A 13411-nucleotide genomic window follows, 5' to 3' on the forward strand; every position below is an offset into this window, starting at 1 on the left:
ACAACCATGCTTTCATGTGTGCATTCCGCATAGAGCTCCCCATGTTGCATTAAAACACATGCACCAACCATTTGGTTCAACATAACTGGTCTCACATGCATGACCATGATGTCCCTGCACACACACATCCATACATGGCCTATGTCACACATACAGGCAAGCATCAGACTACTAGCACACTGCAACATGCCCTGTCTCACAGAGCAATGCTTGGCCACTTACCGCTCAACTCCAGACGGGTCTGCCTCCGAAGGATCTGGGCATAGAGCGCTGGGCCTACGCGTTCCAGGACCCTCATCTGGATGTTACTCATGCGTGCCTGGCCCCCCTCCGCGAGGCGCCGGGCCTTCATGAGGGTCCTGGACCTGAAGTCCTACCAGTGCTTCTTGATGTGCTTGATGTCACGGGTTGCCACCCCCTCCGCGTTGATGGCAACCACTACATCGTCCCAGATCCTCTCTCGTCCTTCCTTGTTGGCGCGTGATGTTCCGAAGAGGGCATCATAATGCCCCAGGACATGCTCCACCAGGACACCAACTTCGGTGGCAGTGAAGCTGATGGCCCTCTGCCTCTCTGGCTGGGGGTTGCCAGTGGTGCCAGATGGAGATGTGCCCGACATGGCAACCCCAGAGGCAGGAATGGGTGGGCAACTGGGTCGTGGGGCTGGGCTGTGGAGCGATGGTATCCCAGTCGGGAGTCTTCTGTTCCAGCAGGGGTGGACACAGCAACTGGACCCCTGCAGATGGCTGATGTGCAGGCACCAAATGGCAGGGCACGTGGGCAGCAGACAGTCAGGCAGCAGCAGATGGCAGGTCGGAGCATGCTCGGGGCTCTGGGGGGCAAGAAAATGGCCTTCAGGGCAGGAGCGTTAGTCTCCCGTGTGTTTTGCAGAGTGATTTGGCACGTGAAAAAATTGCAGGTCAGCGTGTAATTCGAGGAAAGGGCCTTAACGCGTAAGCACGTCAGCACACATACGCAATCTCATTGGCCCAAAGGCCCTTTGCGCGTAAGCGCGTAAGTTACATTACGCGCGCGGGCGTTTCCCTAATAGCACGTGATGACAGAGCACAAGTGGAAAAACTGCACGTCCGAGTGTCTTCGCGTGTAATTGGAGGAAAGGGCCCGCGTACACGCATATCTGACGTGTACGTGTGGGCCTTTTTAAAAGCTACGTGTAGGACGCCATTTCCTTGTATGTGCTTTTCGTGGAGAGCGGGTGGGTGAAATCTGTACTTCTTGTCGGTTCACACGCGATTTCTAGTTCGTACTCCCTGTTACCTCTGGCAGCTCTTTTCTGATTTTTTGTTGGGCCTGTTTCCTCAAACAGAGTTCACTTCCCCTTTTGTCCTGTCTCCTCAGACAGCGTACAATTCTTCTTTTGGCAGGGGTGTTGCCAACGCGCACACGCGCATATTTTTCACGTTCTTTTTCCAGGCAGATGGTGAGTTCCGCACGTACTTAGCAACTGTGCTTGCCCCGTGTGTCGCGTTCCCCTTCAGAGGTCATTGTAGGCTGCGTGTATTACGCGTACGCTTATTTATGTGTTTCTGGGTGCCACATCGTAGTGTGGGTTGATTTTTTCACGCACGTGGTCTACTGGGGGTTGCGTGCACGTTCATTTTTGATTTTGGGCTACCTGTGCGTTGCGTGACCCGTCATCTTCCCCCAGGGGTCACAGACAGCCTTGTTAGAGCACTAGGGTACGAATTCCATCTAGTATCCTACCCCTTTGACCCCCAATTGCCCAGGACAATAGTTTACTGCAACTCCCATACGCACAACAACATCAGTGCCATGGTTGGGAGGCGACAAGCGGTAAGGGAGGCAAAGGTGGGCGACCTTCAAAAGGTGGGTGTGGTGGGCGCGGTAGGGGACGTGGCTGGGATTTGCAGGGTGCCCCTATACCCCCATGTGTGGAGGAACAATCAGGGACACCCATGCCCCCCCCATGGTTGAGGGAAATGTGGCTGACACCATCCCAGCTCAGCCCCTGTTGGAGCAGCCCATTGTGGCACCTGACCTGGCACAGGATGACTCCCAGGCTGACTTCCAGGTCAGCAAGTCTAGGCCACTTGTGGCAGTGCAAGTTGTTGTCACCAAGCCACGTGGATCTGGGGCAGCTATGTCATCTGCTGCCCCAAGTATGCAGGGTGGGGAGGCTGCAGGGGCAGCTGCAGCTCCATCTGCCCCAGCTCTGACTCTCCCAGCCAGGACAATGTCAGTCCAGGTCCATCAAACTGACGTTCCCCCTGCCAACATTACCCTGCAACCAATGCCTGCATCAAGACCTATGGTCATTGTGCATTCCCACACTCCTACTACCCAGTCCACCGGTGATTCTGCCCCTACTGACCAGAGCGGCGTAAGCCACTCTGGCTCCGCTCCACCTTTAAAGTAGAGGAAGAACGGATGCTCTGGCACGCCAGGCTGAGACCCCAGACACGGCTACACACTCCGGCACGTCAAGGAAGCCTTGCTTCAATGACGCAGAACTTGATGCACTTGTGTCCTATGTGTCGGCACATAGCCACGAAATGCTGGTGACTGCAGGGTCCAAGACCACAACTGGTCAACGTAAGGCACACTGGCAGATAATCGCCGACCACATAAGTGCCCTTGGATTTGTGAGGCGCACAGCTGATGATTGCTACAAGCGGTGGAATGACCTGAAATGCAGAGCAAAGAACAAGCTGGCCTCAAATCATGCCGCTACTCTGGTGACTGGCGGTGGGTCTCCACAAGAGGACAACGAACTCACTGAACATGAGTCTGTTGCTGGGGCCTTTGTCACAGAGGAACAGATCCAAGGTGTGCGAGGACTACCTGATTATGATGCATTGTCCGGTGAGTGCCCATGCATGTGTGTGTAATGCATGTGTATGTTGTTTGGGTGACGGGTTCTGATTGAGTACCAGTTGAGGGTGCGTGTGCCTGAGTGGTATGGGTCACCCATGTGCTTCATCCAAAACATTCAGCGGCCTTGGATTTGGGTGTGACAGTATCCCTTCTACCCACAGTAGTAATTTAGCGCAACATTACAGCAGTTGCCCTTGAAGTGGCATCTTGCAACAACATTGTTTGTATTTTTCAGTGTTGGTTCAGGCTGATTGTTTCAATTCTCCCACTTTTGCTACGCATTCCTCAGCTCTATTGTCACATTTGTGACATGCTTCTGTCATTGATGAACCCCACATTGGCCCACATGTGTTACCTTGTTAGGTGAATGATTTGACCATTCAGGCTGATTGAGTATTGGCCTGATCACATACATTTTTGGGGCCTGTTTGAATGTGGAACATGATAGTTGTTTCCTGTCATGTTGAAGTGCACAACCATTGATGTGTACATCGGCCTGCAATCACTGTATTTTTGTACACTGGATGTGTTGCAGTGTGTGGCACATGCGTATTTTGTCACACTATGTAGCATTTTTCATCTCATCATGTCCATCTCACATGGATGGCTGACAGTACTCATTCACTGACATATGGATGTACTTGTGGAATGTACCATGGATATGGTACATGCCATCTGTGTGATGGCATGTGTCATGTATGTGTATTGGACATGCCACTCACAGGCCAATGTGTGATGGCAGTGCTACCTAGCATGCAGCAAATGTGTTGCTCGTCCATCTTGGTGTCATCAGTGTCTGCCTTTTGCCTCCCCTTCCAACTCAGTGACAGTGCATGCATGGGAGGGTTATAGTCATGTGGGACATGTGTAAATCATGTACTGGTTCCTTAGCTTGTCAGGCCTATGTGTGTGCTATGGTGCTAATGCCTGTTTCCATTTTTTGACTTTCATGTTTTTGCAGGAGATGACGCACTTGATGCTGTTGAGGTTGAGGAGATGGTGCAGACCCAGGAGGAATCTCAGGTACGACCGGGCACCAGTGGGGGACGTGGTGTGGTGGTGGGTGAGAACCCAATCTTGCTGCAGACCATTCTGTCCAGGGGTGCCTCTGGGTGCACCTCCCCAGACCTCTATTCGAGGCTGATTCGGATGATGAGACCTATGTGCCGTTGCAGGTAAGTGTTTCTGGCAGGGATTCTGTTCTGTCCAACCCACCTGCACCAGTGGTAGAACCCTCTATGGGGATGTCAGTGTTGGTAAGTCCGCCTTTGACGGTTACGGATGCAGGGTCACACTCCACAACATCTGATCGTGTTCCTGGGCCAGCAGATCAGAGGGGGAATGCAGTCCTGCAGCCTCAGGCAGTGGCGGCACAGCAAGGCGCAGATCGCCTTGCCCCAAACAGGTGTGGTGCCCACCGATGCGGTGGCCGTACGCCACCAGGCAATACCGTATGGGAACAATCCATGTACGGTATGGCAACCCAACAGGCAGCATCAGTTGAGATGATGGCTCAAGCAATGGAGAGGGTGGCCACTTCCATTGTCCCCCCTGAAAGGCAGATGCAGCAACTACACCAGGCAACAGACTCCATTTGCCAATCACACAGGGAAGACATGTTGGCGTCCAACAGGGACCGAAGGGCGGCACTGGAGACTCTACGCCAATCGATATAAATAGAGTCCCAGGGCCACAGGGAAGCCCTGAGGGTAGAACTCCATCACCTCAGGGAGACTCTTGTTGACCTTGAGGCTTCCACTAACTTGAGGACAGAACAGCAGCTGGAGTGGCTCACACGTTCGCTCTCAGCTGAGATGCAGGCAACTCGGGAGGAGATCTGGGCATCACGTCAGGTGCTGCATGGGGATCTCTGCACTATAATCCTCCAGAACGAGACCTTCCACACCCGCCTGCTTGCTGCCATGGAGGACCATACCAGGGCTTTTCGTGGGCTGCCTCCCATAGCACCACCACCTCCTGATGCAGCAACAGTGAGAGCGACAGCAGCAGTTCTCCCACAATGGCATAGCCGTGCAGGCCATGAGCCCATGGAGGTGTTTTTTTTTTCCCAACATCCACACAGGTGGCTGTTGGTGCGCACCCTGTCCTCGGACCTCCTGGGTGGCCCCCCTCTGGCCCCCACATAGCCATTTTTGATTTTTGATTGTTTTTTACAGTGTGTTGCTTTGTGTGGCTCCCGTGGGCATCCACTGTATTCCGGCTGGGCACATGCAGGCTTGTCCTGAATTTGGGTTAGATGCTTGGGTTCGTGAGACACACACCCCTCCTGCTTCCCGTTTCCATGGGCTTGCAAAGGGTATGCCCAAGTGACAGTGAATTACACAGTGACGTTGGACTCCCATGAGCTGTGTGGGCAGTCTGTAGTCAATACTGTGTATACATTCCTAGTGGAAATTGTTGTTGTATTGTACACTGCATGGTGTATTGATATGTGCTTGTGCATCCATGTCTTCCTCCTAATTTGCAGGTTCATTCCTCATGTCTTCACAAGGCCGTCTACTTTGGAGATGGAGTTCATGTTGTAAGCAGTGCACTTACACATTTGCGTGGCAGCAACACTGTACAGTTGAAAGGGGTCGATGTGCTGGCATAAACAGGTTGTAAGACTACCACTACTTTAACTTAGTACTGTCATGTTTTTGCTATGTTTGAGGTTGTGTAGCTGCATTGTATTGTTGGTAAGTATTTGGTCATGTGTGTTGTTAGTTCTACATTACTGGGAGCATATTGTGTGTGGCCAGTTTCCATTAGGGACACTGTACTTTGTGACACTGTGTCAGGTTTTGGGGATTGCTTTGTTTGCTCTCACATAGCATGACATGCCATGGTGTGTTGGGTGGCGGTGTTGGGGAGGGGTTGGGTGACATGGCACTGTTGTCATGTTGTATTTTGCAAGGGGGTAATGAATTTAGCAGCATAGAAGTGTGTCTTTTGATGACACAGCATTGGTGGTGTTTGTGTAGGTAGGGATGCACACAATGTAACACTTCCAGGTGACCAATCTCAGGCTGTTATGGTTGTGACAGTTGACTGTCCCTTATGTCATCATCATTGATTGTCAGCTGGAATGTGCCAGGGCTGTGTGCACTCCACAGGGGTGTGATTTTAGGTGAAGTAATTAGCCACCAGCTGCGTACGGGCTGCCTCACCCCGTGCCCTTTCCCCTCCCATGCGCAGCGGCCGTGCATGTGGTTGGGGATGTGGGGCCACCACCATGTCCACCGGCAGGCCCCGGCGGGTTGCAATGTTGTGCAGGACACATGTTGCCACTATGTTCCTGCACACTACTGGGGGATCATATAACAGCTGCCCGCCAGAACGGTCAAGGGAGCGAAAGCGTGACTTGAACACTCCGAATGTGCGCTCCACTATGCCCCGGGTTGCAATGTGGGCTGTGTTGGATCTTACCTCGGGTGGCGTGGTGGGATTCCGAATTGGCGTCATCATGTGGCTGCTCAGAGGGTAGGCACTGTCCCCTGGGGAGGTGGTGATTGGTAACATTAGTAGGGTTGTGACATTACTCAGTATCTGACATGCATGCATGTGCTGTGGCATTTATACTCACCGAGCAGCCATGTATCGCCATGCCGCCCAGCTTCTAGGTCCCGGTTTAGGGTTGATATTCTGTAAATAAAACTGTCGTGGGTAGACCCTGGATAGTTGGCATATACTGAGGTGATGATTCCCTTGGCATCACATACTACCTGCACGTTGATGGAATGCCAGTGCTTGCGGTTTCTTTAGATGTGCTCTGATGTCCTGGTCGGACGTAGAGCCACATGGGGGCAATCAATGGCACCTAGGACTTTGGGGAATTGTGCCACCCCGTAGAAATCCTGGACGGCAGCCTGCCTTTCTGCAGGTGTTCTGGGCAGGTATATGTGCCTGCGGACTGATGTGCGTGCAGTCATGATGGCCAAGACCTGGTGTAGGCAGCGTGATTGCGTGGCCTGTGACACCCCCCCCCCCACTATAGCACTTGTCCGCTGAAATGATCCAGTGGCCAAGAAGTGCAGTACATTGAGGACCTTCTCCAGGGGGCTGAGTGCTTGGGAGCACAGGGTGGGTGATGTGAGGTCATCCTTCCACTCACTCACCAGGTTGAGTATTATGTGAGGTGGAAACCTGTACCTCCCATACACCTGGTCATCAGGCATCCCAAAAAGGCTGGTTCTGGGTGTGAAAATTCTGGGCCTGACTATCCTCCTCCTCCTCCTGCGGTATCCCACGACCACTGCTGCTAGGAACGGTATATTCATCCTGGCGTCTGAGCTTGTTTGTTGTTTGCGCGCACTTTTATGCTGCGTGGGTCCACGTACGCCTGCTTCCTGCTGGCGTACATGTTTCCGGATTAGCGCGTCTTTTTTGGCAAACGCGTTAGCCCCGTTCGATGCCATGAATACGTGTTTTGAACGTGCGTGTGGGCGTTCCGCGTATTTGCCTCCTATACTTCCCCCGTTACGCCCACATTTTCACACGTTGTTCCCCATTCCGCGTGTCACGCCCCCTGTTCCTCCTACTTTTGTTGTGTGCACCGCGCTACGTGCGATTTCGCTGTGCGCATAGCGCACGCTGTTTGGAGACGTGTGCGCCAGCGTGTGCCACGCAGAATTTTGGCGCACATCCTGGGATTTACACACACGCGGACTTCCATGAATCGGTGTGCGCGGGTTTCGCTGCGATTTTCGCACTGGCACTGCGATTCGCACGCTTTCGCACGCTTGCGCCGAAAATTTCAGCGCACATTCATTCCATGAATCGGCCTGTCTATTTTGCCAGTGTATCATAAATAGACATAGAAATGGGACAGTACAATTCATCTATCAAAGCAGGTTCTGTAAAGCGCTGTGGTACATCAGGGAAATCCCTGTTAGGACCTCTCTATTACAATCCAGGAGTGCATAAGCAGCATGGCACTGATTAAATCGTAATGTTTAATATTTGAAAGGATAATTCGAATACGATATTCCAACTATTTTGATAATAATAATTTCTTTCCAAGACTCCAACTACGCGTTATGGTAATTTCTTTTAACCAATGAATTCAGGTCAATGTCTTAGTGTATTTATTTTCATTTTCTGCCTACATTCGTGAACTCTATAGTGGCTTGTTAGTGGCCAAGCCCCAATTTAATGTATACAATGATAGGATGTAAATATTGGCTATTTCTAGGTATTGGTCCTGAGGAAAGGCCTGTGGAGCCCGAAATATGCCACACTGCCAGGTTAAATAGTTAATATGTCTCTAGTAAAGAAGTAGTGGCCGGAGCTGGCTAGCGTAGGTCTATTCCTTGCCTAGAGATGAAATGTAGTCTTCCGCCTGACACGGTGGGTGACTTAGCACACCCCAGCATTGTGTCATTGCATTTGCAGTTGCAGTTTGATTGTGTTTGATAGTGGTTTAGAATCACTCCGGGATCTTAAATCTAAGCATAGTATGTTGAATACTGTATTTTATAAACATATTTTAGAAGTGTTTTATTACGTTATTATGATGAATTGAACTGAATTATTTGCCAATATCGCACAAATTGAATGAAGTCGATTGACAAATTGGAAGTATTTTATGTATTACATTTTATGTTGTTTGTAAAGGTTCTTTGAACCATACACAAATAAATAAATAATCTGTCAATGCTTATGAATTACGAAAATGTGTTTGTAGTTTGTAGAAAACTATCTGTGCTCTTGGATTTCTCGAGAAGCAAAACAAAAATGCAAATGATAAAAAAATCTAACAATTAACAAATACATAATTCGTTTGCTTGAATCACTGAGAGTTTTTCCTTACATTTCTACTAATACTCACACAGAGGTTTTACTGGAGAATGAGTGCAATGGCAGAGCTGGTATGTAGCAATCGGTGGGATTCAACATAGTTATTGTTACAGGTGGCCGGTGTGCCCATCTGGCCCCGTGAGCCCCCCAGTATACAGAGCACAAGGGACGCGTTGCTCTTTGTCCGGGCTCCAAGGTCGCACTGGCCATCCGTGGCACGCCCCGTTTATTACGTGCACACGCTGCAGAGTTGAGTCACTCCACCAGTTGTGTGCCCTTAGGGGCAGGCACCACACACACACTCATGGAGTAACAGCTGGGGTTCGGGGGTAGGAGAAGTTGCTGGAATTGGTCGAGGAGGGGGAGCACCAGAGTGGTATAAGTAGGTTTCAGTGGCGCCATCAGAAATTGCTGGGATGTGAGGTGTTCTTTGAAGATGTGTGTCTTCAGGACGGAGAGGGTCCGCTTGACCTGCACTAGTAACTTGTTCAGAGACAGGGTGCAGAACAAAATAGTTGTGTTCACTATTTATTTTCCCTCTTTCTTTCCGGCCTGGCCATGTCCTTCTTTCTGATCTCTTTGGAGATGGAGATTTTCTCAGAGAGGTTGTGTTGTTTTGGTTGTGACTGCTTTGCACGTGATGCAGGCAGTCTTGAACATGATGCTTGCTTGAAGAGGTAGCCAGTGCTTTCGTGTTGTATTCGATGCATTTATAGTGCCTTGGCTGTGAGGCCTTGCTTTTGCTGATAGCAAACACAACACGCTGATAAAAGAGAACATTCAAACGCTGCAGAATGAGTGGGACAGCAATGCTACTTTCAGCTACTACATGGGCAAAGTCATTAGCCTAATCCCCAAATACATTGTTTTCCTTCCTCCCTTTTAACTGTGCTCACTCTTTCAAATACTCATCAACACTGCTCATTATTTTGTGAGTGGACACTTCCGTCCTCTGATTGAACCCCAGGTCTTTGGCTGGAGCCTGGGGCTGGGGGCATAATGGGGGGAAAGGACAGCCAGCCGCTAGTAGGCGTGGTTGAGGTATATGGAGGGTTCCACTGCTCTATTAAAATAAGATTAGAAATCAGAGGATTTCCCATGAAAGGTTTAGCTTAACAAATCCAGGATGTAGTGAAAAGATTGCAAAATCAATGCTGAAATTTCTGGGGAAGAAATCTTGCATTTCCCGGAAAATGCAAGGATTTTCAATAAAATACAGCGGTTGCACAGGATATTTCAGTTAACAGCAGCTATAGATGACATCACCACCCATCACCTCCCAGGGAGAAAGCACCAGCCAATCAGGCTCAAATGAATGTAAGCTGCATCTCAATATACAAGCTGTGTTGCAGCCTGAGGTGGCGCCCCTTCTCCCAGAGCCCCCGATAATCCCCCATCTCCCAGTGCCTTTCCTAGCCACACCCTCTCACCTGTCCCCACGCCCCACATACTCCTCAAACCCTGCACCCTCACTTACCTTTTCTGCCCACCTTTGCGCCACTTCTTCCCAGGGCTTCACTGCCCACGTCGTCATAGAAATGGAAGAAAGACTCAAAGTAGAATCTGTCTTCCATTTCTATGTCAAGTTCGAATACGATTCACATGCATGCTGTGGGTCCTTTTTAAAAAAATGAAAAGGGTAATTAGCACCTCGGGGCTTAGCCATTGTGTGCTAAAAGCAACAACACACGCAGCACCAGGGCATTAAGGAACTCACTTTGCTCAGACCTATAACTGTGGCCCCTACTTCGTTTGAACCTTTAACATGGGGCCCCAGCCTTTACGGGCCAATGCAGCCCACTGCAGCAAGGCTTTTGCATAAATAGCTATCTCTTGAAGTTCAGCTCCATTTTAGAGCTAACCACTGTGGGTGTCCAAATTAACTCAATAATGTTCACTGTCCTATGAGACAGCCACTATTTAAGACAAAGCTTTAACATAATTGAGAGTGGAGAATTGATTAACATTTACCAAACACCATTAATACTGTGGTGGGTTACATAAATGCACCAACAAACCTTTCTGCCTGTAATGCGAGAGTAGAATAGGTTATTTTGGTTAACACTGCTTACATGCTTAGTTGTGAGATACAGGGATCTCAAATCTAGGTATAGCCCCAACTCTGCCTATTATACTGTGAAACCTATTGTAGCGTGAAAACTAGGCCTCTCTCCAACCATACAGGAATCCCAAATTTAGGTTTAGTCTCTTTCTCTGCCTTTTATATCGTGAAACCTCTGGCCGAATAACTGCCAAGCCTACGGTACGTATACACACACTAGTGTGGGCACAGGCCGCAGGCATGGCCATACAATCCTGCACCGTAGAATAATGCTGTGGCTAAGCACATCCAGTCTAGCAACACACATAGCCGTCCAGACTGAAACAATACCTCTGCCACTAGCATACAGCGACTACCATCCGAAAGGAACTTGGTACAGCTGGCCACACATCGACTCTCTATACAATAGCAATCTATTGCAATCCATCAACAGCACCCACCCACGTGCCTGGCCTCTCTTTGGGCTGCTTAATCGAGCCTTTCCAGCCATCTAATTCCTAGACAGGCAAAATGAACACACACATCTCCTAAACTAAAACCTTTAGAATTTTTCACCACATTGACTACGTTCACTGAGGGCTTTCCTACTAGGAAAGCGCATTGAGGCCACACAAGTGGGGAAAGAGCGCTATACAAATAAATACAATACAATTCATGTCACAGTGCTACTAGTAGCCATCCCTGTAAGTTTATCTCCATATTAGACTCATAAAGCAAAGCACTGTGGGTATGCAAATTAGCTGAAACGTTGGTATGTTTGGTCGATATGTGATAGTTCTGGTTACACTGAAAAGCCTGGATAACCCAGAAGTCTCACCATTTAATTAATTCTATATGAAAAGTCACGATCATATTGTTTCTAAAAGGGACGCCTGTCAATTTCAGTGAACTAAGACTACAGCTCCCAGCATGCCTTAGTTTGCTAAATGGCTAAATGAGGGACCAGGGCTGGAAGAGAGGTGTACAATAACAGTCATCCCACATCGCGCTTCTTTTCTGTCCTTTTTTCTTTTTTTAAATGCAGTTATCTATTATTGTATGTTAGGTGAAAGTAAACTGCTGAACCTCATTTCTTTTTTGTTTTTCTTCAGGTTGTATTTATCCGTTTAAAACTTTGCATAAACAATAAAACAGAATACAATAATTCCAATGGGCAGAGTAATACTTATTCAAATACAACATAACAGCTCCATCTTCAAAGGAAATGACAGAAAAAAAAATAGAAGGTGGGGTGAACAAAAGAATGAGAAAATACAAATAAAGAATACAAATGACTAAAACATCTTTATTTTTTTGTTATTTGAAATGCACCTTTAACAGAGCAATGTAAAAAAAACACAGGTAAATGGAATGCTCAAATAATTAATGTGATGCTGTTTCCGACAGCTTCAGACATTGAGTGAAGCTCATGGAAAATAAATGGCGTCACCGACACAGCAAGCATTTGTTAAAAAACAATGGTGTGCTAAATTGTTGTTCACTGCGAGCCTGGATACAAGACTTGCAAATGTAAATCTACATAGGGGCGCCTTTTTTAAATGTAGGAGGAAGGTCAGTATAAACAGTGGTCTCCAATTTAGACCAGAAAAATGCACATATAAATTACTTTACAATGCGGAAGGGAAAACGTGGTAACGCAGGTCACCAAGATCCTGACGCTCTCCTCAGGAAGTATATTTGGGAAGAGTGAGGACCCAGAAGCAACCTGAAAAATGGAACATGAAGGTACGTCCCTGTGTGCTCATGAAGCACTCCTGATAAGGCAGGGAGTGCTTTGGTGGAGTGAGTGTCCGATATCAGTCCTTTGCACCGGCGTAAGCTTGAAGGTAGTGGAACCCATTCTCCCCAGCTGAAAGGCAGGTAGGGATTCACTGCGCATGTCAATCAATATTCCAGAAAAGTTAAAATAGTAAATTAAATTAAGTGTATATATTTTAGGTGAACTGGGCTAACCCTGGGCAAGAAGAAAATAATTACTCAATAAGCCCCGAGCCGTGGGGGCATTACCGAGTCAGTTAATGCCCTGGGGCCTATAGTTACAGGCCTGAGCAAGGTCCAATCAGATTGCATGTTACAATCTGATTGTCCCTCTAGAATAATCAAGAATAAAGAGATCTACAAGCAATGTAGAGAAACCCAAGTGAATTCAAGAAATTGAGTGAATGTGTTCGAACAAACAGATGATAATTAAATGAGACATTTATTCTGACATGTAGGCCTAAACGATGCTCGTGTAGAATTCACATATAGAGTAAACTGATTTAAGCATATCACATACGTATTTGACATGTGAACATATAGTGCATGAACAATCGTGAAAATTCAATTTAAACATACAAGATTTGTGTGAATCCTGCAAGGTAAACATCACTTGCGTAAATGTAACAATTTTTCAAAAAATCAGTCTACAATATGAGATAGTCAGGAGGTGTTGTTCCTCAATCTGTAATCGAGTGTTCACAGTGTACTGTCCCAGTTATTAGCAACATGTTTAGGAACAATGTCCATCTTCAGCACCGGCGTAGCGGGGGTCCCCGCAGCCCCTGTGGGGCAGGGGGCCCTGCCACCACATGTCTTGGGAGGGGGACCTCTCGAATACATTTCTTTAAAAAAAAATCATTAACATTTTTTAAAAAATAGTTTCTTTATGAAGTCACTTTACTTTCATGAAGAAATTATTTCTGTAACAGAAAT

The sequence above is a fragment of the Ambystoma mexicanum genome, chromosome 14, assembly GCF_040938575.1.
Source record: "Ambystoma mexicanum isolate Mex_15411 chromosome 14, UKY_AmexF1_1, whole genome shotgun sequence".
Taxonomy (NCBI): Eukaryota; Metazoa; Chordata; class Amphibia; order Caudata; family Ambystomatidae; genus Ambystoma; species Ambystoma mexicanum.